The sequence below is a fragment of the Pinus tabuliformis genome, chromosome J (genome assembly GCF_031772625.1).
Source record: "Pinus tabuliformis cultivar Carrire ecotype Pingquan chromosome J, CPIR1, whole genome shotgun sequence".
In the NCBI taxonomy this organism is placed as follows: Eukaryota; Viridiplantae; Streptophyta; class Pinopsida; order Pinales; family Pinaceae; genus Pinus; species Pinus tabuliformis.
The window spans coordinates 1,119,347,346-1,119,373,317 of NC_142295.1; the positions used below are offsets into that span (position 1 = coordinate 1,119,347,346).

At 39.0% G+C, this 25,972-nt stretch overlaps 1 pseudogene; it reads left to right on the plus strand.

Annotated features, from left to right (window-relative positions):
* Positions 1-18,996: 18,996 nt before the first annotated feature.
* Positions 18,997-25,972, plus strand: part of LOC149231000 (guanosine nucleotide diphosphate dissociation inhibitor 1-like) — a 30,658-nt pseudogene continuing 23,682 nt past the window's right edge.

Consider the following 25,972-nt stretch of genomic DNA (forward strand, 5'->3'; position numbering starts at 1 on the left):
TTATGGAAATACGTGATTGGGGTTGCAGTGCCCAAATACGTCTATAACAGTTGGTGCTTTAGTTGTTTTGACGCGATTTGTGGGTCCATGCCTCCCTCCTCTTCCTTTACTTCCTGCCCATGTGAAGGAAACTTTTGGCCCTCGTGTGCCTTCACGGCTACCTCCTGCACTGCTACTGCTATTGCGGCCTTTTTCTATTTAGCTACTATTTGTGCAGCGTCCCACACCTCCTATGCTTCTGCCACTGCTACCTCCTTCCTTCTCTTCTCTTCCAATTGTGCCATGCACATTTTGGCCTCCTCTTTCTTCCTATGTGCCACAAAAGTTTCTATTGCCACGATGTATAAAGCACGCCACTCTGGTGGCCATGTCTCTAGTACATTAAAGATTACATTGTGTGTGGCTACAAAGGGTAGCTCTCTCCATTTCTTGGTCAGGTCCTTGCGTACTCTGATGTATATGTTGTGGAGGTTTGCCTTAAACTCTACAAAACTTTGCAGGTTGTTGTAGACAGTGGGTGATAACCATCGCTTGCGTTAATCCCCATTTTAAGGTTCATCTCCGTGAACATCTAGAATATCTTACTGTCGCGGATCTGGTTTGCATCCTTTGTGACCCAGAGCGAAGCGTACTTCACAGCCTCTGGTAGATCCCTGTCAATTGTGGGGAATTGACTGTCCTCCAAAATTCTCATGCCACGAGCACTATGGACAGCAAAAGCCATGCATAGTGGAATGTTTTTCCTTGTTCCTGAGCCTTGCAAAAATTCTCCAAAAATTCCTTGCAGAGGACCTCGGACCAGTTAAACTGGATTCCCTTCACGCACTTCTCAGAAAGTGCTACCACCTCCATGGGTACCTCGTCCATGCGATACTTGCGCATAACCTTACTTGCCAATATTTGGGTCGCCACTCTTACTACTTTGTCATTGATGCTGGATATGGAGTAGCCCCTCTTCTTATTTTCCAGTTTATATTTCTTCTTCATGGCCTCCATAATGGCCAAGTCATTGCTTTTCCCCTCTGAGATATTTGCGGGGTCCTCTCCTTTACATGGCATCCGGGTGATGTTCCATGATGGGGATGGGCTCCTCCAGCCAACAACACCCACCATGCACTAGGAAAAGCAACTGCTTGATGAAAAAAAGTGTTATTAGGGTGCGATGGAAATGCGGCACCCAAAGCAAGTTTAGTAGCCCCGCCTTTTCCACTCAACGTAACAACTTTCATGGCTCTAATTCGGTAACCCCCTCCACGGTGTTCTTCTTAGGTTTCATGAGCTGCACACTCTCTAGGTGAGGGAAATTCTCATGGTTAGTGAGGTCCCAATCTTCAAATTTTAAACTAGGCACCCGTCCCAGGTGCATGCCCTCAAAAATGATGTTGTCTGGGAGAAGCGGGGTCTGGAGAGAGATTTTGCTCTCCTTAAGATCCTTGGGCACTTAATCCTTCCATTTTCACGGGGGGATATAGGCGAGCAGCTTTGTTGGAGGGTGCGTAGGCTCAGTTTCCTCCTCCATGCCTTCATCCTTGTCTTCTTCAATGATAAGGTCCTTGAGGTCTTCCTCCTCCTTGTTGGTTTCTATGTTAACAACTTTCCCCTTCTCCTCCATTGTTAGCTTAGTGCATAGCGGGTTTCACGGGGACACACATACGGGAACGATTGCCTGTTTGTTTTTCTTTGGTCTTGGCATGCGTGGTGATTTAGGGATTTCTACCACAATCCCGGCACCTTTAGGGGCATCTCCCATAGTCAGGGCCTGCGCAGCCTCTTCAGTAGTCATCTCTGTAATTTCCATAACTTCCTTAGATGCTTCCATCATCTCCGACTAGAAATATATCATTCGCATACTTAGGGGCTCAATCAATGGTCTACACAAGTCAAACATGGCTCTACTCAAGCTACGCGAGGTATACAACTGCTCAATTTGCAAATGACCAAGTGTTGTTTGTTGGGCTGACCTTTGTAATTTATAGTGCCTTTTGAATTTGAATTCGACCATTCCCCCAAATCCGGTTCATTAATGCTCCCTTGGCGATAGATTTTCCCAAATCTTGCCCATAAATCGTGTCTTAAATGCCTACTGCCCACTCCATTTGGTCTCAAGTCTAGCATCACATCATGAATAGTGACTTCAACAGTCATTTTCTGGCCAACCTGCATCGGAGCGTAGCCCCCCTTGTGTGGCGACAGACCTTGTGACTCTTTCCTTCTACGTGTAGCTCCAACATGGCTCAGCTCCCAGCCATAATAGTTTATAGTCCCGCACCTCCTTTCAACTTCCTGGAGCACTAAGACTATACTTTCCATGGCTACTCAGGTGGTCGCACCACCTGTATAGGGTGTTATCTGGTCATCCATCACTTTTCCTAGAAAATACCCATCTTTTATTGTTACTGGCAGTGTCGCGCACTTTATCATCTACAACATCCCACCTTGGTTGATTTGCTTAGTGATGTGCGGTCCAAGCCAAGGCATCAGACTGACTAATTCACGGCAATAGCCCTCAAAGTTGTTAGCTTGATCATGTGCAACCTTATTTATCACCTTGTTCTTCTCATCGAGAAAATATTCCTTTATCTTGTCCTCTAGCTTTTTTACTTTCACTTCTACCAGAGTGCTTTTCGCCCTTAATCGCACCCTTTCATTCCCAAGTTCTTGGAGCCTAAAATTTCCCTATTGGATTTATTCTTCCAAGGTTTTGCAAACCATTGTATCTACCAGTGCTATCATTAGCGAACTAGACATTTCATGTGCTATGGGGATTACAACATTTGCTTCATACTTCAGCCTCAGAGGTTCCTGTGCTGTCAGGTTCTTGAACGCGGTCCTATAAGCCAATAAAATCGTTGGTACGCGCAGGTCCCAATTAGTTCGATTTGCATTGTGGACCTTGTTCAACGCTTCACACACTTTGTTAAAGGAATCTACATGGATAACCTTCTGCACACTTAGTCTTTCCATACTTTGTGGTTCCAACCAAAGGGGTTGTTTCTGACATTGCCTTGCCCGCACCTGCTTACTGACCATGTCTCCTAATGAAAAGGCGTGTGCATCCACACAAGTTTCATACCATATACCTGCATCCATTTGGATAGGTAGGCACGCAGACCATGTCGTCCAGAAATATTGTTTGTTAATTGCATCTGAGGTTTCCCAAACTGCATGTGCATCATCCTCCTACATTCATGCCAGTCCTCAAAGCTTCTTTGGTGCGTACCCCACCACCTCGTAGGTGTAGCGCATATTACCCATTTCAAAGATTTGAAACATTTTTGTTCTCGTACTTCTCTTTCAAATCTCCTAAGGAAGTCGCCCACCTCACTTAATCCATCGTATGTAGGCAGATCCCTCAGCTTTTTCAATATGTAGTGCAACGATCTCGTCATCATGTTATAGTTAAATGTGGTTACCTTGTGTAACAGGTTCTACCATCGCTCTATTTCCTGATCTGAATCCAATGTGTAGAAGCTTTCATGCTCCCATGAGATTTTTCCATCCACGACCAGATTCACCCAATCTTGCTCTCGCATGGCTATCTTGTAGATGCAGTCCAAGTCATCATTGTTGTCACAGTTGCGTACCGGCTCTATGTAGCGTGATCCTTCTGCATGATCCAAAGGTATAACTACGCACAAAGACTTCTTTTCAAAAATCATCTTTTTCTTCTTCAGATTTATCACCCCATTCATGTGAGTGGCCTAATATATTCCTAATAGCGTTGGGTAGGGATTGATGTCATCAACAATCTCTATCACTTCGAAATCTTCTAGCGTGCTTGCTCCTTCAATATCCACTATGATTCCCTGCAACCTCCCCATAGGTAGGATCTTTTTCTGGTTCACCATTCGTAGTTGGATAGGAGACCATTGCAGTGTAGGCCTTCCCATGCGCTCCCATGTCAGCTTCGGTAGGATGTTCACGTCTGATCCTAGATCTAGAATCACTTGGTCCATCTCATATTCTCCAATCTGCGCGGTCAATCACATCTCCCTTCCCATTCATGTTGTGTGCTTTCCAAGCTTATGAACTACGCGCAGTTCTCCTTATGTGGTCCCAGTGCATCTATTTATGAGTTCCTACAGCCCCTTTACAGCCTTGTTGTTGCACAACAACATTATGCATGTTTCTAGGAACGTTGTGAGCATTGATGGGTCCATTTCCTGCTCCAGTCTATCTTTACTTCCTAAAGTGGAGGCATCAGCGAAGCTCCTGTTGGCTTCCATGAAGGCTTCCTTAGCACGCTCCAAATCAAACTCTGGTTCCTTCGTTGGAGCCTTGTGAACCCAAGTACTTTCTTCAGACTGCTTGCCTTTGTCATCCCCTATTGTAATTCCATTTCGAAGCACAACATTCACATTAGGGTCTTCCTCGCATGGCTCATACGTCATCATTTGTAGGTTCGAAGTCGAGGGAGGTTAGAGTGCTCTTTTATCGCACAACCTTGCTATCAGCATGGGACAATCCTCTGTCTCCTGATCAAACAATGCACAATACAAAAATGATGCCCGCATTGGATTTTTACAATTGTGGGCATAATGTCGTGGCCCTTTGTAATTGTAGCATATCAACTATCCGCGACCTCTTCCTTGTCCTCCTCCACCTCGGCCTCATCTGCACCCCTGAAATCCAATTCACACCATCCCTATGTTCTGGTCAAGGGGCCACATTTTGGCCTGAACTCTATAGGTAGGATTCCAATCCATCATCAACTCATAACTTCTACAGGTGCGCTCATCATGTCCCACTGATCTATAGAAATTACAGAACAACTGCTGTGAATTCTTCATGTACTTCTGCAAAAAATGGTAGTTATCTGTAGCATGCTTTCCTCCTATCTGACAAATCATGCACCACATTGCAGCTACTGCACTCAGTCCTGCTTGTGTCTCCGGTCTCAATGGAATTGGCCCTCCTCTTATGAGATAATTCGCGAACACTAGGCAATGGTCCTTGCCATGTCCCTGGCCCTTGCACTTTGTGCACCATACCTCATCATGCACTTGTGGGTGAGCTATATTGTCTTGTTTCAAACTCTGCATCTCAAGGCACAAATTTTTCTATTGCACGTGAATTTGCTAAATTGTTAGGTTGGGATCTTGTATTAGGGTCTCGTGCAATATCATTTTGACCTCCAAGGCCTCAACCTGACTTATTAGCCTCTGTTTTGATAGCGCGTTCCTTAGATGTGACATTAATGATGCTATAAACCATTCACGGTGTTGTCCATCCATCAACGTCATGTTAGCTTCGCGAATTGTGCACTTCAATCTCTGATCTAGCTCCCAAGCGGTCTCGCCTGGTAGCATCGTGATTTCCTTAAACCGAATGAAAGACTGCACATCTGACTTTGGCCTGCTAAATTCTTTGTTTAACACATCTTGGATATCCATGATCCCCACATTCAGATTGTCATTGGAATTCTTAATGTACTAGGTCAGCACGTGATCCTGCAGAGCGCTAACCAATGTTGCCTTCTTTATATTGTCATCCATGACTCCCTGCACTTCCCATATAGCTTTTATCACGAACTAAAACTAGTCCAGATCCTCATTCCCTACTCCCTTGAACACTGGAAACTTTATTGTGCTCACCATATTGCTTCGCGGTGGTGGCGGAGGTGGTATGGGTGAAGATGGGGATGAAGATGGTGAAACTGGTGGTGGTGTGGGTAGGGGTGGTATGCGCGGAATTATCTGCCTTATCAAATTGATCGCACTTCTTGGTTAGACCTTCATGAGCTCTTCTTTGCCCCCTCGTGGAGGTTAAATCAAGGGGCTAGTTTCTAGTTCTGTACTACCTTTGTTTCTGTAGATCCTCCCACTTCGCATAGCCCCAAAAATCAGTTTATTCGCATAACCCATTTTTCACACAGTATAATTCTAATCCAAGTGTTCAAAGATTTAACGTACTTACCTTGTGGCCCTTTGAGGAAGCATAATTCTGCCTCACTATAGTTGACTGAAGTATCTATCACGAACTTGGTGATGAATCCTCCTATAATTCGTTTGAGTCAGTGATCAATAGTGTGCGCGATCTTATCCTCCACTACTTCCAACCTGTGCACCAATTCCAGAGTCCACACAATAGGTTTGTCAAGTTTACACCTTCCTTGTCTATCTTCTAGCTTCACAATCCACTCGTATAGCTTAGTGGGGAAATATGCGAAGAAAATTTTGTGGATCTCTCTATATAAGTAGCAGTCTAACCACTCTTCCTTTGATAGGCGCGGATTCCTATTTTCTTGTGTCGTCAACTCATGAATCTTTCTATCCAACCAATCTTCAATTCCTTTCTTTGTCGGATTCCAGTGATATGACATCAAACATCTCTATGCAGATCTCGATCTCGACAAAAAAACCATTTGTTGGCTTGTTGGGTCCTGACCCAGGTTTATAGTTTGATTAGCCAAACAAATCCCTGTACTACTGGCCATTTTGGGAACCAGGTTTCTGCACCCTTGAGATGTCTGAGAGGTTGAACTAGTCCAACTATTCTTCCCCACATGCAGTTGCTTCTCGCACTTCCCTAGCCTTCATGCCGTGATATACTTTCCTTCGCATAGCCCTAACCAGGGGTTGTGGGGCTTCCACACTGCTAGAGCAGAACTCTGCACTCTTCCCCAAAGTCGCACCTGAGATCTTAGTTATCTTCCTATGTCAGTCAATTATCCTTGCATAAATGGATGTCTTACGTTATATTTATTTATACAGCACATTCTTATGAGTTCGCGCAGCAAATAAATAGTACACTTGCAATGTATACCCAATCATACATTAAAATAGGAAAAGATACATTGAAATATTGTAAACTTCTCTTTATTAATACTTCCAATGGTTACAGACTTGACCTTCCCTACGCACTCAGCTGTAGGGGTCCACGCACTCAGCTGCAGACTACTAGGCCTCTGCATAGTTAGCTGTAGAGCCTTCTCCTACTCTACAACCCAAATACACCCATAACTCTTCGACTCAATCTCTTAGACTGACCATGCTTCCATTCTATTAACTGTGTTCTATCTTCTACATTTAGAGCCTCACTCTATTTATACAATACCATGGTCTGCAGACCATGGGTAGGTCTATCAAGCCAACATTATATTACAAAAACAAGGGTAGACAACCCTGTGTGATGCAGGAGCATCTAGACCCAGCCAGCAATGTGATGGAATGGTCACATGTTTTGGCTTCACAGGGTGAATTTCATTACTATGTGTTAAAATCCAGTTTACTGAGGAGGTCGATTTCACAAATAATTAGTTATTATTGTAATAAGTGTGTCTATCTTATTGATAAGATTTGTTATAACAGGTGTGTGTGAGTGCCAATAAATAGAAGAGTTTATTTGTTAGAATCTTTAAAATTAGAAGATTATGTACCGATTTGTTAGAGAGTTAAGGAGAGAAAGCTGTAATAAATGAAGAGATTTTGCTTCGTGAAAGTTCAGTTTTTGATAGTGAGTGTGAGTTTTGGTGTGGAGCGAAAGCTCATTTTAGAGGAGATTGTGTAAGTTAAATTATATACAGAGTTCATTCTTATGTAATAGAGGCGATTGCCAGATTCTGTTCTTTTGTGTATTGTGCATAAAATAAATATCGTGTGTCTTTTTATATGATGCGTCGTGGAATTTGAATACCGATTTGGTGTGAAATTTGATAAATTAATGGAGGACTGTTTTTGTGTGAAAAGGTGGTTAGTTTTCGTTGTGCAAGTGAAGCAAAAGCCAAACTCTGTTTAGTTTTTGAGTATTATGAGACGCCATTACATTCTGTGCAAGACGAATGACAAATCGTGAGAATTTGAATATTGTTTGCCTGTATAATCAATTGAAATGGTGTGCGGCCTATGTTTATTGAAAGAACTTCAGTGTTAGTGTAAATCAGATAGTAGTTTAAGGCTTTCAACACAGAAAATTTGTTTAAATTAACTTCGCAGCACTTTGAACAGACTGGAATTAATACATATGTTGGCTTTGAAATTTGCATCGGCTCGGCGAATTCGCATCGGCGATGTGGAGTCGAGGAACAGTTAAGTGATGTTAAATTCTGGAAATCTCCGATTCCGATTTGGATCGGATCGGAAGTTTGGCGCTGGAAGTGAAAACACCTTGCAAAAGATCCGATTGATGATCTCCGATAAATCGGATCGGAGCAACTGAATTGTCAAGAATCGTGGCATTAAATTATGTGATTGTCAATTGTGAATGAATCGCATCGGATTTAATTACAGTGTCAACATGTTTGAATAGGTGGCGTTCAATAGATGTGTGTTTTATATCAGATCGATCAGATTTGGAGTAGCTATGAGAGGAATGGTAATTGGAGTGTGATGGTTGTTTTAAAATCGCGTCAGATTCGAGACCACTGAATTGATATATCAGTGGATGAATAGAGCTTGGAACGCGTAGAACAGTTGTTGATATTATAGTAGTGTATGTCAGAGTTGGAAGGTTTTAATTCAACGGAAGGTTAGTCATCGAATCGGATCTGGAGATTCAAATGTGTTGACAACTTTAGGATCGATGAAATCTGCGTTTCCTTGAAGGGCAGAAGCAAGTGTCACAGCTTGAGATTGCTGGATATAAGCTTTGCAAAAAGGACTCTGTCTATTTGACACAATTCATATAATTGTTCAAATCGGTATCTGAATGTCGATTTATAATCTGAAGGTTGAGAAAGATTGGTTTTGAAGGTCGATTTTTGTACAGGAAAATCGTGGGGAATTTAGACTATACAGAAGAGTCCTAAGTTGAATTGTGAACGGAATCCGATTGAGAATTGAATCCATCAGAAACTGGTTGAGCGCTATCAGCACAAGGTGAGTATTGTGGTGCGAATGCATTGGGCGCATTGAAGAGAAGGACGAAAATAGATCCTTGGTTTTTTGGGAACATTAGAATGATAATTTGGTTTGATTTCTATGAAATGTAAAGTGTTGAGCTGCAGTGCTCAATGTAGAGTTGAAGGTTAATGGTATTTCAGATTGGCTCGTAATTAATTTTCATTCGAATTAATTGGGTTTATTTAAATCCTTATTTGAGGGTGAATGAGAAAATTGAAAATCTTCCTCAATTGAGAGGGTTGAAATTGCCTGGCTTGAGCGTTATTTGAGGCAGTGATTGAATATGCAATTTGTATATGCAAAACAGAGTTGAGATTCTGGGTTTGCAGGTTTATCCTGCGTCACTGTGACTCTATTATGACTTCACGCTCCGCGCCCACAATTCACGGAGCCTTTACAAAGGATTTGGTCAAAACTTGGGATTTAAGCCCCAAAACATGCCTTGGGGGGATTCCATGCCCAACAGTATCGTAACACTACACCACTATGAATCTATGCCATGGATGTTCTATGATAAGGAAGTACAAAGAGTTAAAGGATGTATGGGTCGACAACTATGAAATTGAATACACGCAAAAGGTATTTGGTAGTTGAAAGGGGAAAACCTACAAAAGACCCTGTAACAAAAAATCAAGGACAACATTTTTGGCACAAAATAATTCGAGAAACTGAAGGCATCAATCGACTGTTTCATGTGCATGAATGGTTGTGCTAAATGAGAGCAAATCAGTAACTTTTATGATCTGTTAAAATATCTTTGGATTGATAAATGAAATTGGGGCTCTCGGAAGTGTGTGCAAGTCACCTAAGAATTAATTTCTCTGCGTAGGAGCTCTGTGCAGTCAAACTATGAATAACTGCAAGGTCCATCTCTCTTTTGGGCTTTGTGACAAGAAACTATCAGAATACGTAAGAGTGGAAAGTGAATCCATGCCTGAGTATAGATTGGCAGCTAAAGGATAGAGAGGCGAGACTCCCTTGTGCAGAGTGCCTCAGTGGAACAAAACCATCACAAACAACAAGAAAGATGGGAAAGTGAGCATATGTGTGTGTACACAGTGTTGTGAGATATAGGATCAAATCAGAGAGGTTGAAGAACCTAGGAGGACACTATGTAATACAACAACAAAAACAACATGAGGACTGTGTGGATAATTGCAAGGGTAGTGCTGAAGATCAGTTGGTGTAGAGCCCTTAATAGAGAAGGTAGAGTGCAAAGGAAGTGTTACTATGAGCAGTGTCATGAGACCTACTACAAGTGAGAACAAAAGACAGATTGCAGAAGTCAAAACTATGAATATCCATTGTTTATATTTTACTTGTATAATAATATGCCTCTACTTTCAGTGTGAAAATTGTATGGAATAATAGAACATCGGCAAGAGCATGTTGGTGCCTGCATACTAAAGTGGTTTGTACCTCTTGGCAAGTTGGTGCTTGCTAACCAAAGGGAGTTGGTGCCTCCTGTAAGTAGGTGCTCACAAACTAACAAATGTAATTAAATGGTTAATTAATTGACATCTTAAGCAAACAACAAATTTGGTGGTTTTTTCCCTCTAAGTTTCCACGTGAAAAACATTGTGTCAAATGTGTGATGCTCATGTGATTGTTGTTTGAATACGTGGGTCTAAAATTTTGTTGGTTTATTGTTTCTGTGAATGAATTCTCTCACAAATAAAAGAATATAATAAGGGAATGTAAGTATAATAAGAAAAATAATAGATCTTCTTAACTATTAATTCACACCTCCTCTTGGTAATTCCTTATTTCAATAGTTACAGAGGTAACATTATCTCCATTTTAGCAAAGAGTGCTATATTTGCATTTATGTGTTTTAAAATTTGTTTTCTTCAAAGGATATTCATAATTTTTATTTATTTTGCTTGCAAGTATATATAGGGTTTTTACTTTTCATTTGGAGTTTATTTACCCAACATGGGCACTTTCCATGATTACTCTATGAGGGTATTCCAAGATTCTTGTCGCTAATTGCAAGGTACTGATGAAGTTACAATTCACATCTATTTGGCATTTCTTAATATTATTTTTATATATTGTTTTACCAAGCTTTAAATCCTTTGTTTTATGAAGTAGGTATTCTTAAAAAATTGTTGTGGTTGCTTCCATGGTTGAATTTAGCATTTAAATTGCTTGTGAGTCTTTAATTCCTGGTTGTCTTGGATCTCTGAAAAGATAACTTGAGTCCTGCTTTTTAGGTAATTTCTTGGACAATAATGTTTCTCCTCTATTGGGTTAGCTTATCTTTCCTCTACTTATTCCTCTCCTTGTCATTATTACGGTCATGTTTTTTAAAATAAAAAGGCTAACCCTATGGGTATATCTATGTATATTTATTTATTTTTACTTTAGTTACTTTCATTTCAAAACTAGGGTTTTGGTTCTTCTGAGAAAAGCTATCAACCATATGTATATTGTAGGTTCTAGTGGGGTTTCTATTATAATCATAGTTTAGGGTTTTTAATTATATATATATATATATATATATAGAGAGAGAGAGAGAGAGAGAGAGAAAATATGCAAAAATGACTATCGCATCTCTAGCCCTCTAAGGGAATATTTTCAACATCTTGGCTTACCCCTTGCTCATGGTTCTGCTCCTCCTCGGTTAGGGTTTCGTCATTCCTTTGTCGGCCAGACTTTTAAAATCGGTGGTTACAATCGGTTTTACCGCATTGTTTGAACATAAGCACAAACTATTAACTTTTGGAGTGATGCGGTTGGGTGGTGGTATAACTGTTGAACAACAAGGTGGTAACCTGTATGAAGTGGTATAGTGTGGTTTGTGCGTTGAACATTGTTTTTTGGAATTTTTTTGTAGTTTATTTTTTCTTGGTGTTTGTTCCAGTAGTGGAGTGGACGTCTGTCAAATCAAGAAAGTTTAACACCTTTCGGAACACATATCATCATGTTGGTTACGTGGTTCCTCCTATATAATAAAATATTTTACAATATGTTGATTTTTGTCGTGGGTTGTTGCGGGGGTGGCAGCTTGCCACCTCGATTTTTTACTATTATATATATAATACATAATAATGTGGCGGGGATGGTAGCCTACCACCGTAATTATATATATATATATATATATATATATATATATATATATATATATATATATATATATATATATATATATATATATATATATATATATATATATATATATATCTATATATCTATACATATATATATATATATATATATAGATATATATATGTATATATATATATATATATATATATATATATATATATATGTATATATATATATATATATATATATATGTGTATATATATATATATATATCTATATATATATATGTATATATATATATATATATCTATATATATATATATATATATATATATATATATATATATATATATATATATATATATAAACACAACAGTCAATTTTTATCCATTGAAAAATAAGGGTCACTAGGAGAATTAAGTAGGCAACAAATTCATCCGTTTCGGTGGTTGGATTCTATGCACAGAGTTGCTGCCAAATTGTTGCCCTGTTAAGACTCATACTTGGCCAAGTTTGACCCAAACTTTGACCAACTATAAGTTGAGCATAAGAACTCGGATTTTAGTGTCATCCACACCATTGGAATCAAGAAGACGAGCACTACGACTTGGTTCTAGTTCCACTTTAATTTTTTGACTGAATAATTCCAGGTCTGCCATTAGAAGAGTATAGCATATCACCCACAGGCCAATGGAACTATTGAAGCCTTCAAAAATATTTTGCAGAACATGCTGATGAAGATCTGCAATGCGCAACAAAATGACTGGGATGTGTGCATACCTGCAGTGCTATGGGCTTATAGGACTACTTGCAAGAAGCTGACAGGGCAAACACCATTCAGATTGGTATATGGTGTCAAAGCTGTAACGTCGATGGAGTATATTGTGCCTAGTCTATGCATGGCAACTCTCACAGGTATGACAGATGGAAATGCCTTAGAAGAATGGCTCGTGCAGCTGATGGAGCTTGAGGAGGATAAATTTTTAGCAGGATTTCATCAGCAATTACATAAGGAACGTGAAAACGCATGGCACGATCACCACATCAAGCTTCACACATTCAAGGTAAACAATATTTTCTTATTATATGATAGTAAATTCACAAAGTTCCCAAGGAAATTCCAAATGCATTGGCTAGGGCCATATATTATTAAAGAAATTATAGATGGAGGCACAGTTCAGCTCATGAAACTGAAGGGAAAACCTTTTCTGGGGAGAGTGAATGGGAGAAGATTGAAGCTATATACAAGGGATCTTGCGCAATGACTATATGGTGGCAAGACAGTCTTAGTGCTCCAGGAAGTTGCAAGGGAGTGCGAGAATATAAACTACAATGTTGGGTTTGGAGGACTATTTAGCAGGTGAGCTATGTGGAAAATAGTGAAGAGGAAACCTAGGAAGCTACACACAGGAAGATGTGCCATTGAGGGAGGTGCCACACAGCACAACAGAAAAGTGACCGTTGGAGTCATTGAACATGACTTGATAGCTAGAAGGCAATTAAGAGGAGCAAGCTCGAGGCATTTAAGGCAAAAATCTTTGAATATCTGCTGCCAAAACAATATTTATTGTCAAAATTTGGGGGGAATGGTCTGATTTGAATTCAAAACTCCCTATAAAACAGGGGTGCCAATCCAATAGAGAACACTTTGTGCTCTTACAATTGTTGTTGAAATTTTTTGTCTTTCGCTAATGAGCCGAGCATTTTGGGAGGAATTCCTGGAACACATAGACATTTCTCTTGAAGCCCTTGAGTTTTTTATCAAGAGGATGACTACCAACAATGATATCAAAGATCTGAGTTTGAAAGCAACTGTATCCGATTCTCCAGGACCAGAATTATCCAATGTAGAAGCTACGTCTTGGTTCCCATGATGCTGAGGTCACCAAGGCCAAAATAGACCATGTCGAAAGATAAACAACTTGCCATGAAAGAGAAGTAGCCCGCAGCAAAGGAAATAAGAAACAACTGATGCAAGTATGTGCTTCTCGAAGGAAGCATACCGCGACAAAAACATAGAATAAAGATAAACGGTCAATGAAAGATAAGCAGAAGTTAGTGGACCTAGAGGCGGAAGGCCAAGAAACAGAAGACATTGACATTGAAGGCGTGGATCCCATAACAAGGCTCCTTGTATATCCCTCTGCGGAAAGGAAAGATGAAGGTCATAAATGACCCAGACTCTGCGAAATTCACCATTTCCATGCCCCTGCTACCTGAGCAGGTTACTTTTGAAGGTGTGCGGCTCGTGCAGATCCCACTATTGAATATGGACGATTGGGACATCACAGATGAAGCTAATTTCCTACACTTGGTGAAGGACAAATATATGAAGAGATTTCCTTATGAAGACATAGGTGTCACAACACTAGAAACAAAGGAATGGGTCCGTGGTGTCAAGAAATCTGGGTTTCTCAATTTGCTATGGGTGCCCCATTATCACCACAACCCAATTAAGACAAGTTGTGTGTGTCAGCTTCTCACATTGGTTCACAATGACTGTCTGTGGCCAGGAGGGCCTATACCCATTACAGATTTGCTAATTCACAGAATAACACACCTGCCATATGAAGGCCTGAACCCGACTAAGGAATTTGGTGAAAAGACAGGGGAAAAGGACCTTGCTAAAGAATGAAGAGATATTATGGCCTCATGAAGAAGTCACGAGGGTATTCAATCCTATCAATAATAGACCCAACCAACCAATTAGCCACCCACATGTTAACAGGGAAGGTGATGAGGAAATGCTGCGCGGATGAAGTTCTAGAATCTGTAGTGTCCCTACTTGCACAACACCTGAAGGGTGTGCAGTTCAATTGGTCCAGATACCTCTATCATGAGTTCCTTGTGAACTGCCGAGAGGTCCAGGATGAAACCAAGTTGTTTCACTATGCTTGGTTATTGTTGTCAATTGTGCTTGTCGCGTGGGAATTATCGGAGGATAGTACAACTGAAGTGTTACAGCAGTTCAAGCAGCAATAGATGTAGACAATGGGGACTGTCCAAAAGGATCTACGTGAGTTGCAGATCCAAGCATGTAGGAGACAGGTGGGTACCATATAGGTGAGTGCAAAGCAAGCGAGCTTGGCACTTGGGACAAGCCAAGAAACCGAGTTGGTAAGGAGTCTAGACATTAGGACTATTGCATTGCCAGATTGGTCTCTTTGCATGGAATTAGCCAATGACCGCATCATCCTGAGCACAATCAAGAACATGGGTCTAAACATCACAACACTCCCCAACAAGATCATCCATGAGCTGTGTGCAAAGGTAGCAGATGAATTGAGAGCCTCGGAGCAGTGCGCCCTCAACCTTATCAGTGAATATGGAGTAAATATTTCATTGAGAAAATAGAGGCTTTGAAGGAAAATGAGACGTTGCAGGCACAAATTTCACAACTAGAGTCAACAACCCCAGAATCATGTAGGACAGTGCCTAAGCTTCACATCCCAGAAGATGCACAACCATAAGAAAAGATCAGAAAACTAGCCGCTGATGTGCACGAAGCCAAAGCTGAGGTTGGCCGAGTTCAGTTTGAACTCAATATGAATATCACAGAGCTGTAGTTAAAGTTGTATCCCACGACTCTTCCTAAGGTCGACGAGCAGAGTGAAGCTGCAATCAAAGAAGGAATGGCTACTTTGGATGCCATAATTGCTGACTGCATGACATTATTCAAGCAAGCAATGGAACTGGTGAGTAATCTGCAAGAGTATCCAAACCTGCATACACTGAATACAGAGGTCAAGGAGCTGCAGTGGTAATATAATGAAGTCAGGGCAATGACGCACTCCATAGCACCAGCACAACACCTAGCCAAATTACCTGAGGCATATAAGAAGGAGGCCTTGCTAAAGGCCAGGTTGCAGCCATGGTTGGAAGAGTCTTATCAAGTCAAGACAATCATCCATGATAAGCTTAAAGGCTTGCAACAAACACAACAGACAATGAGGCTGGATGCAGAAGGACCAACTACAGAAAAGTTAGTTGAGGAGTTAAGCAGGCGACAACTGAGAGTGCTTTCGAAGTTGCAGTGATCCAGGTGGAGCTGGGGGGTCTTCACAGCAAGATCATAGTGCCAGCCGAGTGACTGAAGGGTGAGTCATGATCTTTGTGTTGGGGGCCTATTTGGATGGGGTCCCCTTGGTCAGTTTTGGGGTTACGATAACCCAAATCTTGATACAATTTTGTAATTAATGTAAAGTCTCCATGATTTGTGGACGTGGAGCATGTATATGATTAAGACTCAAAGGGGTTTTAGCCCCTTGTTTATGTAAAGTTTGAGTCGGTTTTTTATATCCACCCATGATCCGCAGACCATGGGATTGTATGAGAAAGGTTATAAATAGGTGTGTCTTAGGGAGTCTAAGGCATATATTGGATGTAATGGGTCAGTAGAAGAGAAGTGATAGTGTAAAGAAGTGGGTCAAATAGGAGAAGAAATGCTCTACAGCTGAGTGCACAGATGCCTAGGTAGAGTCCACACTTGAGTTCGTAAACCCCTGCAGCTGAGTGCGTAGGGTAGTTTTGAGTCTGTAATCCTGAATTTAAGATAAATAAAGATAGTTTCTGAAGAATTCTCGTGTATATCTTCTTTATCTCTATTTCCATTAATGATATATGATGCTGATCAATACTGTGTTTATGGAATATTGATCTAATGATGCATGATTCTCTTGAATAAGTCTTAATAAATGTATGCAATGCATGTTAAGTACTTTCGCGAAGGCTCTAATTAATTCTATTATCTTTACTAGATAAGCTAAGTAGGTCTGTGTGAACACTAATTTAGGGTTGTTTTCTAATGTGCGTAACTGGATAAATTGACTGTTAGGGGTCCACAAAGGATGATCGTAGACCTGCACGAAGGCCTGAAGGTTGTTTTAATAGAGTTGCAGTATCTAGCCCTAAGCGCTTAACGATCCCCGCAAAGGTAGATCTAAGGTTATAAAAGAGATCACACTAGTCTCTAGATGCATAAACTTGGTTCTAGCATCCCCCCATACTACTTCGAATGAGACTATAGCCTGTGCTATGTCGGTTGTTTCCGAAAGGGCCAGTAGTGTAGGGATTTGTTGGTTGGTGCAACTAACTCTGAACCTAGGTTAGGACACCATAAGCCAACATTGACTATTATATATAATACATAATAATGTGGTGGGGGTGGTGGGGATAGCAACCTACCACCCTAATTATATATAATTTTTGTTCCTTTATAAACACAATAGTCAATTTTCATCCACCAAAAATTAAGGGTCACTCGACAAATTAAGTAGGCAAAAAATTTGCCCATTTCGATGGCCGAATTCCATGTGTCGAGTTGCTGCCAAATTTTTGCCTCGTTAAGAATGCCACTTGGCCAAGTTTGACCCAAACTTTGACCAGCTACAACTTGAGCATAAAATTTTTTATTTGAGTGTCATGCACACCGTTGGAATTAGAGTAACGAGCACTACGATCTGTTCCTAGATGCACTTCAATCCGAGGACTTTTATTTTTTAGCTTTTCCATAGCCACTACTAAATTCTAAGTGTCCAAAGCCACCTGGATCATTCCTCCCCACTGAGGAGATTTTTGCCCTCGAAAATCATTAATATAATCTGCAATTGTTGTGTTACATTGTCTGTGCCATAAGTGTCTTGATAGGCCACACTTCCTTATCGTTCACCCTTATTCTTCAGATCCATAAGTGATGGGAAAACACCTACATCCTCTGCAAGCCTGTAGTACATATTTGTAAATTACAAGCTAAATTACATTAGAAACCATGACCCAAGCATCCCAATACTTTCCAAGAGTTTATAAGACACAATCTTTGGTCAAGTTTACATCATAATAGAATCCAATACCCCAGTTATCAACAAAGGGCCAAAAACATCATCGTTGCTTTAACAACTGATGGAAAACACATCATCACTTTTCCAATTTAAATTGAAACACATGATTTACCAAATTTAGCCATGATAAACTACCATATCTAGAAAAACCATCTCTCACTCATGAAAGTGAATGGGTCATCATCCTGAAGCTGATTCACTTGTTGAACAACCTTTCCAACTAGTTCCTCCAGACCTGCTTTACCTTCTTCCTTCCATGATGTGAGAAGGTATTTCATGCCTCATCCTTTTTCTTGCTGCCATTCTCTTTGAACACTAAGCAACCACATGGTTATGTAAACCAAAATATTTTCCATGCCATGATTTATTTTAATCGTTAACATGCTTATAATCAAAATTAAATTTACAATACTGAGACTTTTTGTACCTCTCTTGATTGTCTCTAGTGTGATTCTGGTGATGAGAGCTTGCCTTAGCTCTTCCTTTGCAATGTGCACTGTCATGGGAGGAGTGGGATGTTTTCCAATCATCCTCTTTCCTCAACGATTTCGACAATGTTTTGGAATCTTATGATACCTTTGAGCACTATCCTTCAATGTATAGCAAACCTATGAATCAAGTTCTTTGTACCACCTCCAATGGCTAAGTCATTCCTTGGCCATTAACTCCATGTAAGGAGTCTCATGTCAATTCCTAAAATGGGTGACTCCATGTTTCCAACAGAAATAGTGTTAGGTGAAAATGAAACTGAAGAATGATAAACATTGTTTACCTCCATTGTTGATTCTAACACAAGTGATTATGGCTTCACTAAGCCTTCATTACTCTTCAATTTTTCCAATCCATGTTCAGTGGCTCGTAACTGAAGCTACAATCTCTTCTTCTCCTCTTTTTTCTTCTCGTAGAAGTCTCCTCAATTCAACATTATTTGCTTGAAGATTCGGATTTATCTCCTCATTTGAATGATGGGAAGATGATGAAGAATATGAATGTACACTCGAGGGGGTAGATGGATCAGCTTCCTTTGCTCTTTCTTTCTCTCAATCCTCTCTTGTCATCTTCTCCTCATAATCTTCATACATTATGTCTACTATTTTTCAGATTTTGTAGAAGGCCAGGAAGAGATCTCGGTGATCCTCCATTTCCCTTCTTGTTGTATGTCAATCTTTCACACTCGTAATTCATATGAACATGAAGACCTTTCTAATACCAAACTTGATTTGGATCTCTTCAACTACCAGAATTAACCAAGACCTTTTACTTTTGTGATGTTAGCAGAATTGGATGTAACAAAGTATGATAAAGCACATGTGCATACTGTAAAGAAGATGAAATATAATGACAACCATAAAATCAAAGAGAACATACACATTGATAATGAATTTCACCTAGTACGAGCTACATCTCCTGGACCTACTGTTAAGAGTGGGGAGGTTGCTTCATTAAATGTGGCAAATGAAAATGTTGTACATGGTATGTTCTTTGCCATTACAAGGATGAATATCCTCGACTAGAGTGGCATGTCTCTCCATGAGACACTCTTAGGAACTCTCACTCATATTCACAAATTCTCTCAAAAAGAGTGTCATGTCTCCATGAGACGTTCTCCCTATAGGAAATCTCACTCAAATTTGAATTCCTTTAGCATGACAAGCTAAAAAAATCTCACAAGATGTGGATTACAAGTATCTCTCAACATAATGGTAATTACGGATCTCAACAACAAAAACATCATCTCAGAAAATAAGAAGAAAAACATGACATAATTGCATCATATACCACCAGTTTTAGAGATGGCTGAAAAATGTAAAGCTCAGCTACTGTAATAGACATCACTGTTGAATTCATGGCACAGAATAATGTCAAACGACTATAAATTTTTCCTCTTTCTAATACTGTCAAATTCTAGACCCTTAGGCATCTCGAAGATTCCCCAAAGATTCCTTCCTAAATATGGCCAAAAAATGTGTTGCTCAGATGAAGATTCTGAGCACACCACTGTGTTCCCTATGAAATTTTGTGCAAAATGACTATAAAGTTGGCATTTTTCCACCTCTATCATAAATCATCCTCCAAGGGAATATTTTAGATTCCACAAGGTTCTGCAAAGATTCCTTATTGTTGGACACCTGAATTTCTGCTGCTTAGATGGGAAAATAGATTGCATGGTTGGACTCCTGGAGAGAAAACATGTAAAAATGACTATCAACTTGTAAAAAACCTAACACTAGCATCTATGGCCTTATAAGGGAATCTTTTTAGCATCTTGGCATACTCCTTGCTCATGGTTCCTCTACTCCTCCTTGCTCAGGTTTCCATTGCTCCTCCATTGGTCTACCTCCCGGTAGAATGGAAGGAGCGAGTTTATATGGAGCGTTTTAGCTGGAGCTAACAAGGTAGGTTATTTGGACAGTTGGCAAAGGTCGAGATTAGGTGGGAAATGGGTACGAGTCCAAACCTTCACATTAGATTTATTTTTTAAATTGAAGGTTTCAATCAGTTTTGGTGCGTGTTTTGAACATAGGTGCAAATTGTTAACATTTGGAGTGATGTGGTTAGGTGGTTGTATAACTGTTGAATAACAAGTTAGTAACCGGTATGAAATGGTATGGTGTGGTTTGTGCGTTGAACATTGTTTTTGGAATTGTTTGTTGTTTTTTTTGTTGGTGTTTGTTCCACTCGTGATTGGTCGACTGTCAAGCTAGGTGGGTTCGACACCAGCTGGAACACATGTCACCATGGTGGTTACGCCATTCTACCCATGCAATACCATGTTTTACAATATGTTGATCATTGTTGTGGGGTGTGGCGGGGGTGGTGGCCCCCCACCCTAATTTTTTACTACTATATATATAATAGATAACAATGTGGTGGGGGTGGCTGCCTGACACCCTAATTATAGATAATTTTTGTTTTTTATAAACACAATAGTCAATTTTTATCCATTGAAAAATAAGGGTTAGTGGGAAAATTAAGTAGGCAACAAATTCGTCTGTTTTAGTAGTTGAATTCTATGCATAGAGTTGTTGCCAAATTGTTACCTCATTAAGGCTCCCACTTGGCCAAGGTTGAACCAAACTTTGACCAACTATAACTTGAGCATACGAACTTGAATTTTAGTGTCGTTCACATCGTTGGAATCAAGGAGATGATCACTACGACCTGGTTCTAGTTGCACTTTAATCTAAGGACTCTGATTTTTTAAGGTTTCCATAGGCACTATTGAATTCTAAGCGTGTAAGAGAATTCTAATTTTGCAAGCCTTTACCCACTAAAAACACATGTTGCCAAAATCCAGTAAGAACCCACCTATTTGGAACACTAATAACTGATTAGTGTTGTTCAATTACTCATCTCTCTTTTCTTGACTTTGTACTTGTACCAACAACAACAATATATGAAGATGCATTATCTATATTACCCACACTACTCTTTATTCTCACCAACCAACAATTTTTAGGTTAGACCTTTTCTCCTTTACTTCATACCATCAACAACATCTACAATTATTTCTCTTCTATATTTGTCATTTAGGTCCTTGCTTATTGTTGTAACATGCATTTTTGTTGCTTGTAGTATTGATTTTTCATTCAAGAACTTGAAATATTTCAATAATAGCTAAAAGCAAGAGGAAGAAGTGATAATGATATATCAAAAATTGCTAAAGGAACAAGTAAGAATAAAAGAATCGGCCTCGGTATAGCCAAGGATCAAATCAAATCATAATATAAATGGTTATATGTAGCCATAACCAATATATATATATATATATATATATATATATATATATATATATATATATATATATATATATATATATATATGTATGTATGTATGTGTGTGTGTGTATACACACACACACACACACACACACATATCTATGTTTGTGTGTGTGTGTGTGTGTGTTAGCGATGTGATTAAATCGTAATCGCAAATCACAGTGGGTAGTTATAACATAGCACCTCAGCTTTTTCTAATTGCGATTCGCGATAGTCGAACTTGAAACACATATATATTATGTTTTAAATCCCCAAAACCACAAGATACTGAAGAAATGGTGCAAAGTCAAAGTGAGTGGACAGATGAGGAATGAATGCATAGGAATCGTTGGATCTTGGAGATCAACAGATGAGGTCGAAGGAAATGAACGATCTAGATTAAATCATGAAGATTGGAAGTAAGGAATGAATGGAAGAGATTAACCAGAAGCACTGGTGGAAGATAAATTTGAAGGTACCTCACCACTGTCGATGGTCAAAGATCTACAGTCATCGGCCATGAACAAGTCCAGGAGTTAACCAAGACAAAGGGCGGATTTAAAACTATAAGCGGGATTTCGGGAAGATGTAAACTGGTAAACAATATTTAGAGGAAAGCACCCAATTCCATTCAATATTTGACACGTAGCACTAAAGGAAAGAGAAAAACTGCTCATTTTGGGCGAGTAACTCTCATGCAAATAGCCCACCCAAAATTGATATAAGTTGTCAGATCTTGGGGTTGAAATCTATGGTGGAGAATGGCCATACCCGAAAATATATACATTATGTTTTAAGCTCTCGTCACGTCTGACTTATCGCATATTATAAAGGTTTACATTGATATAACATTTGAAAGCCCCGATTGCAATTTGCGATGTGAAGTCAATGGAGCGTTGAATGGAAAGATCTGATGTATTTATGGAGGAAGATTAATTCTTTTGGAGTTCCGTATTAATCAAAGGTCCGCGTTGATTTTGCCGTGTAAAGAGGAAAATCAGTGTTAGAGCTGAATTTGAAGAGGAAGACATTCGGGTATGTTCTCTTTGTATTTTGGCCAATCAAAACACCCGATACATATGTAAGCCCAGGTTTACACAAGTCAAACACATTTCATTACGGCTAAAATGAATTAAACATCATTAAGGCATATATAGAGGAACTCGTCAGCGGATTAATAGAGCAAGCTAGCAATTATCGTCCTCTTCTAAATTCAGTTATTTTCCTATTATTTCATGTTCTTTGAGGTGTCTTTTACCCTCTGTAAAATTTTGTAATAGTTTTACTTCAGATAGTTAGAGAAGTAGTTAAAATTTTGAAATTTTCAGAAATCAACAACTGTTCCACAATGTATTAAAATATGAAAATTTACAAGGAAGGGGTTCGAATTTTGGAGAACCTAGAGACTAAGCCACTGTATTCCTGATATAGTTGTTGATTAATGAAAGAATCAGAAGTTTCCATGAATTGTTGGGTATAATTTTGTAACTTCTCTGTCATGTGTCACATTATGTTTTCTTCTTTCAACTATAGTAATGAAGTTGCAGATCTTTATTTGCTTATGTAGATAAACTTAAAATTCCTTAAAAGAGCACTCCTATACTTGAAGTTTTCACCTTCCTTTCAAGGTTATAGATAATAGTTTCTGTGTAAGGAAACATATTATCTTTAACTTCTCCAAGCATCACATATATTAGTTTATGTGCTATGCAACATATTGTCTATGATTCAATTATCATTTTCATAATTCTTATAAGTTACAGATAGTAGTTTCTGTGAAATACCAACATATTAGCTTTAACTTTTCCAAGTGTCACAGATAATAGATTCTATGAAAAGCAGCATATTGTCTCTGACTTCTTCCTTCTTCATTTATCATTTATATCCAGCAAGTAAAAGGCATTCTGAGATTTTCAGGTCACATATATATTAATAGTTAAAAACCATTTTTGACAGGTCCTTCATTTGAGAACACAACATATAATCAAGTGACAGTAATTACAATCATCAATGTCTTAAGCACAATTTCTACACAGCCAGGAAACTTATCTTATTGAAATCGAGGGTAGCGAAGTCAATTTAGGGCCCCCACCCTATCTGAATTTTAACGAGGGGTGGACCCCAAATTTTCAAAGTGCACCCCACAATCATGCACAATAGGGAAATGTACCACCAGCTTTATTGTACAATACATTTCATAATGAATTATTTCACTTTCGAAGGCCAACTTCTTAAAAGCTATCAAACTCTGCAATTTTGAAATATGAAATATAGTTTCAAGCGTGATCATGATATTATATTTAATGTCAAGCATGCAATATATTCAATGTGGGTATTTTCATTGATTTATAATAGACATTGCTGATTAAAATAATATTAAGCAGTGTGGAAACATTTGTAATAAAATTTATTAAACACGACCTTTACCATACATTTGATGTGATGCAATAGTGACCACTGTCTCGTTTCCTATCAATACTCGAGAGTATTTTATCTTGTCTATATTCTAAGAATGCAAGTAGATTAGGGCACGTCTATATTTTAAGAGTTCATCTTATCTTGCCTATATCTTAAGAATGCGAGTAGAAGTCCTGGGAATGTCAAGACATGGTCCATATTTTAAGAGCTCATCTTATCTTGTCTATATTTTAAGTCTATATTTTAAGAATGCGAGTAGAAGTCGTGGGGAAGTCCAGACGAATGGGACAATGTTAATGTTGCATCACATGCAATGTATTGTGAAGGTTGTATTTATCGCACTAGAGCTTGGACCCAGCCTTGACTTGTATATATATATTAAGAGTACAAATAGACTCGAAAATTCAAGACAGAGTCCAATGTGAATGTTGCATCACATGAAATGTATTGTGAAGGTTGTTTTTGTGGCATGGAGACCGGAAAACATCTTCACATGTCCCCATTCATATTCATGCTATTGAAAAAGTGGAATCAAATAATACATGAGATTTACATCAGTTAAACTCTATATGGGGTTTAATTTTTACTGGTTAGAATTTTTTAGATAAACTGTTGTTCAAACAATTGAGGAGGTGGACTAAAACTAATTAAATATAAATGATATAGTGGATTGAAATAATACATGAGGTTTACATCAAATAATTTTTATACGGGGTATTGTTGTTCAAACTGTTAAGGAGGTAGATTGAAACTAATTAAATAAATGAATTTGGAAATAATGGAGAAAGTATTTGTTAGGATCTTTTGATTTTGTTTTTATTTAGGAGTTAGATCTTATTTTACAAGAGTTTGTTTGATCTTCCTAATTGAATGTAATCATATAAATGCATGTATCTTTGATTGTTTAATCAATAAGGAATTGATAGTATTATTTTGGCAGCCTCCACTGTGAGTTGTAGGTTCATTCATCAAGTTTTTTCTTCCATTTTCAAATTGGTATCAGAGCGTGAATGGTTTCCAAACTGGGTGTAGAGCTGAAGAACCGATATTGACATATGAATGGTTTATGATTTGTCTATAGATGTAACCGATCTTTGTGTAGATCTATGTATGGTAGTAATTTGGATAGGCGATCGGCATGGCATTGATCTGGAGAGGCAAGAGCTAACATGTGTGTGGAATTGGTGGAGGCTGCAGAGCCAACCTGAGAGACTACCTACGTGTAATAGGTCTCAGCGATCTCCTGCGTGTAGTATGTCGGCCCTTTGGGTGTGAACCATGTCTCGTTGTGTGTACTAGCATATGAGCTAGTCTAAGATGGTGTGTGCCAGCATGTTGATGTTTCATGTAGGTGGTGTGAGCTTGCATGTTTGAAGTAAAAAAGGGGGCTGCAATCACAGTGTAGGTTGAAATATCACCAAAGCTAGTAGTCTAGGAGGAGAGCTATGATCAGATCTCTAGTCGCCTGTTGTGCATGCAATAGAGGAGAGATTGTAGTGAACTAATGTGTTGAGTGATTGACCTGCATGCTAATGTGCTGAGTTGACCTACATGTGGTGTGTTCACCAGTGTTGAGCTAAGGGACCATCGCATCTATCATTTAGTGAAATGTGGGCCAAAGTGTGATTATGTATTTTGTGATTGGAAAAACACATACAAGTTCTAGTCTTGCTTTGGGCAATGAAATGTCTGGCATCAAAAGTTTCCATGCTCAAGATCTTCGTATTTTCACCTTAAGGAGAGGCTTGACAATAAAAAAAAACCCTAAACAAGGGGAATTATGTTAATGATGTCTACATATGCAATGTTATAGTGAAGAATGTGTGTGTTTATATTGCCTATTGCGATTTATGGTGATCATCCTGATGATAGATATGATCCAAATGCTCGTCCAAACATACAAAGGATAACGTTTAAGTGCATTGTCGATGATGATATCAAAACCATAGGTTCTGTAGAAGGCATTCAAAATGCTCCCTTCAAATATATTTCCTTATCAATCATTTAGTTCAATGTTACATCAAATCCTTTCTGGAACTATTCATACATGGGAGGATTCTTGGAGTTA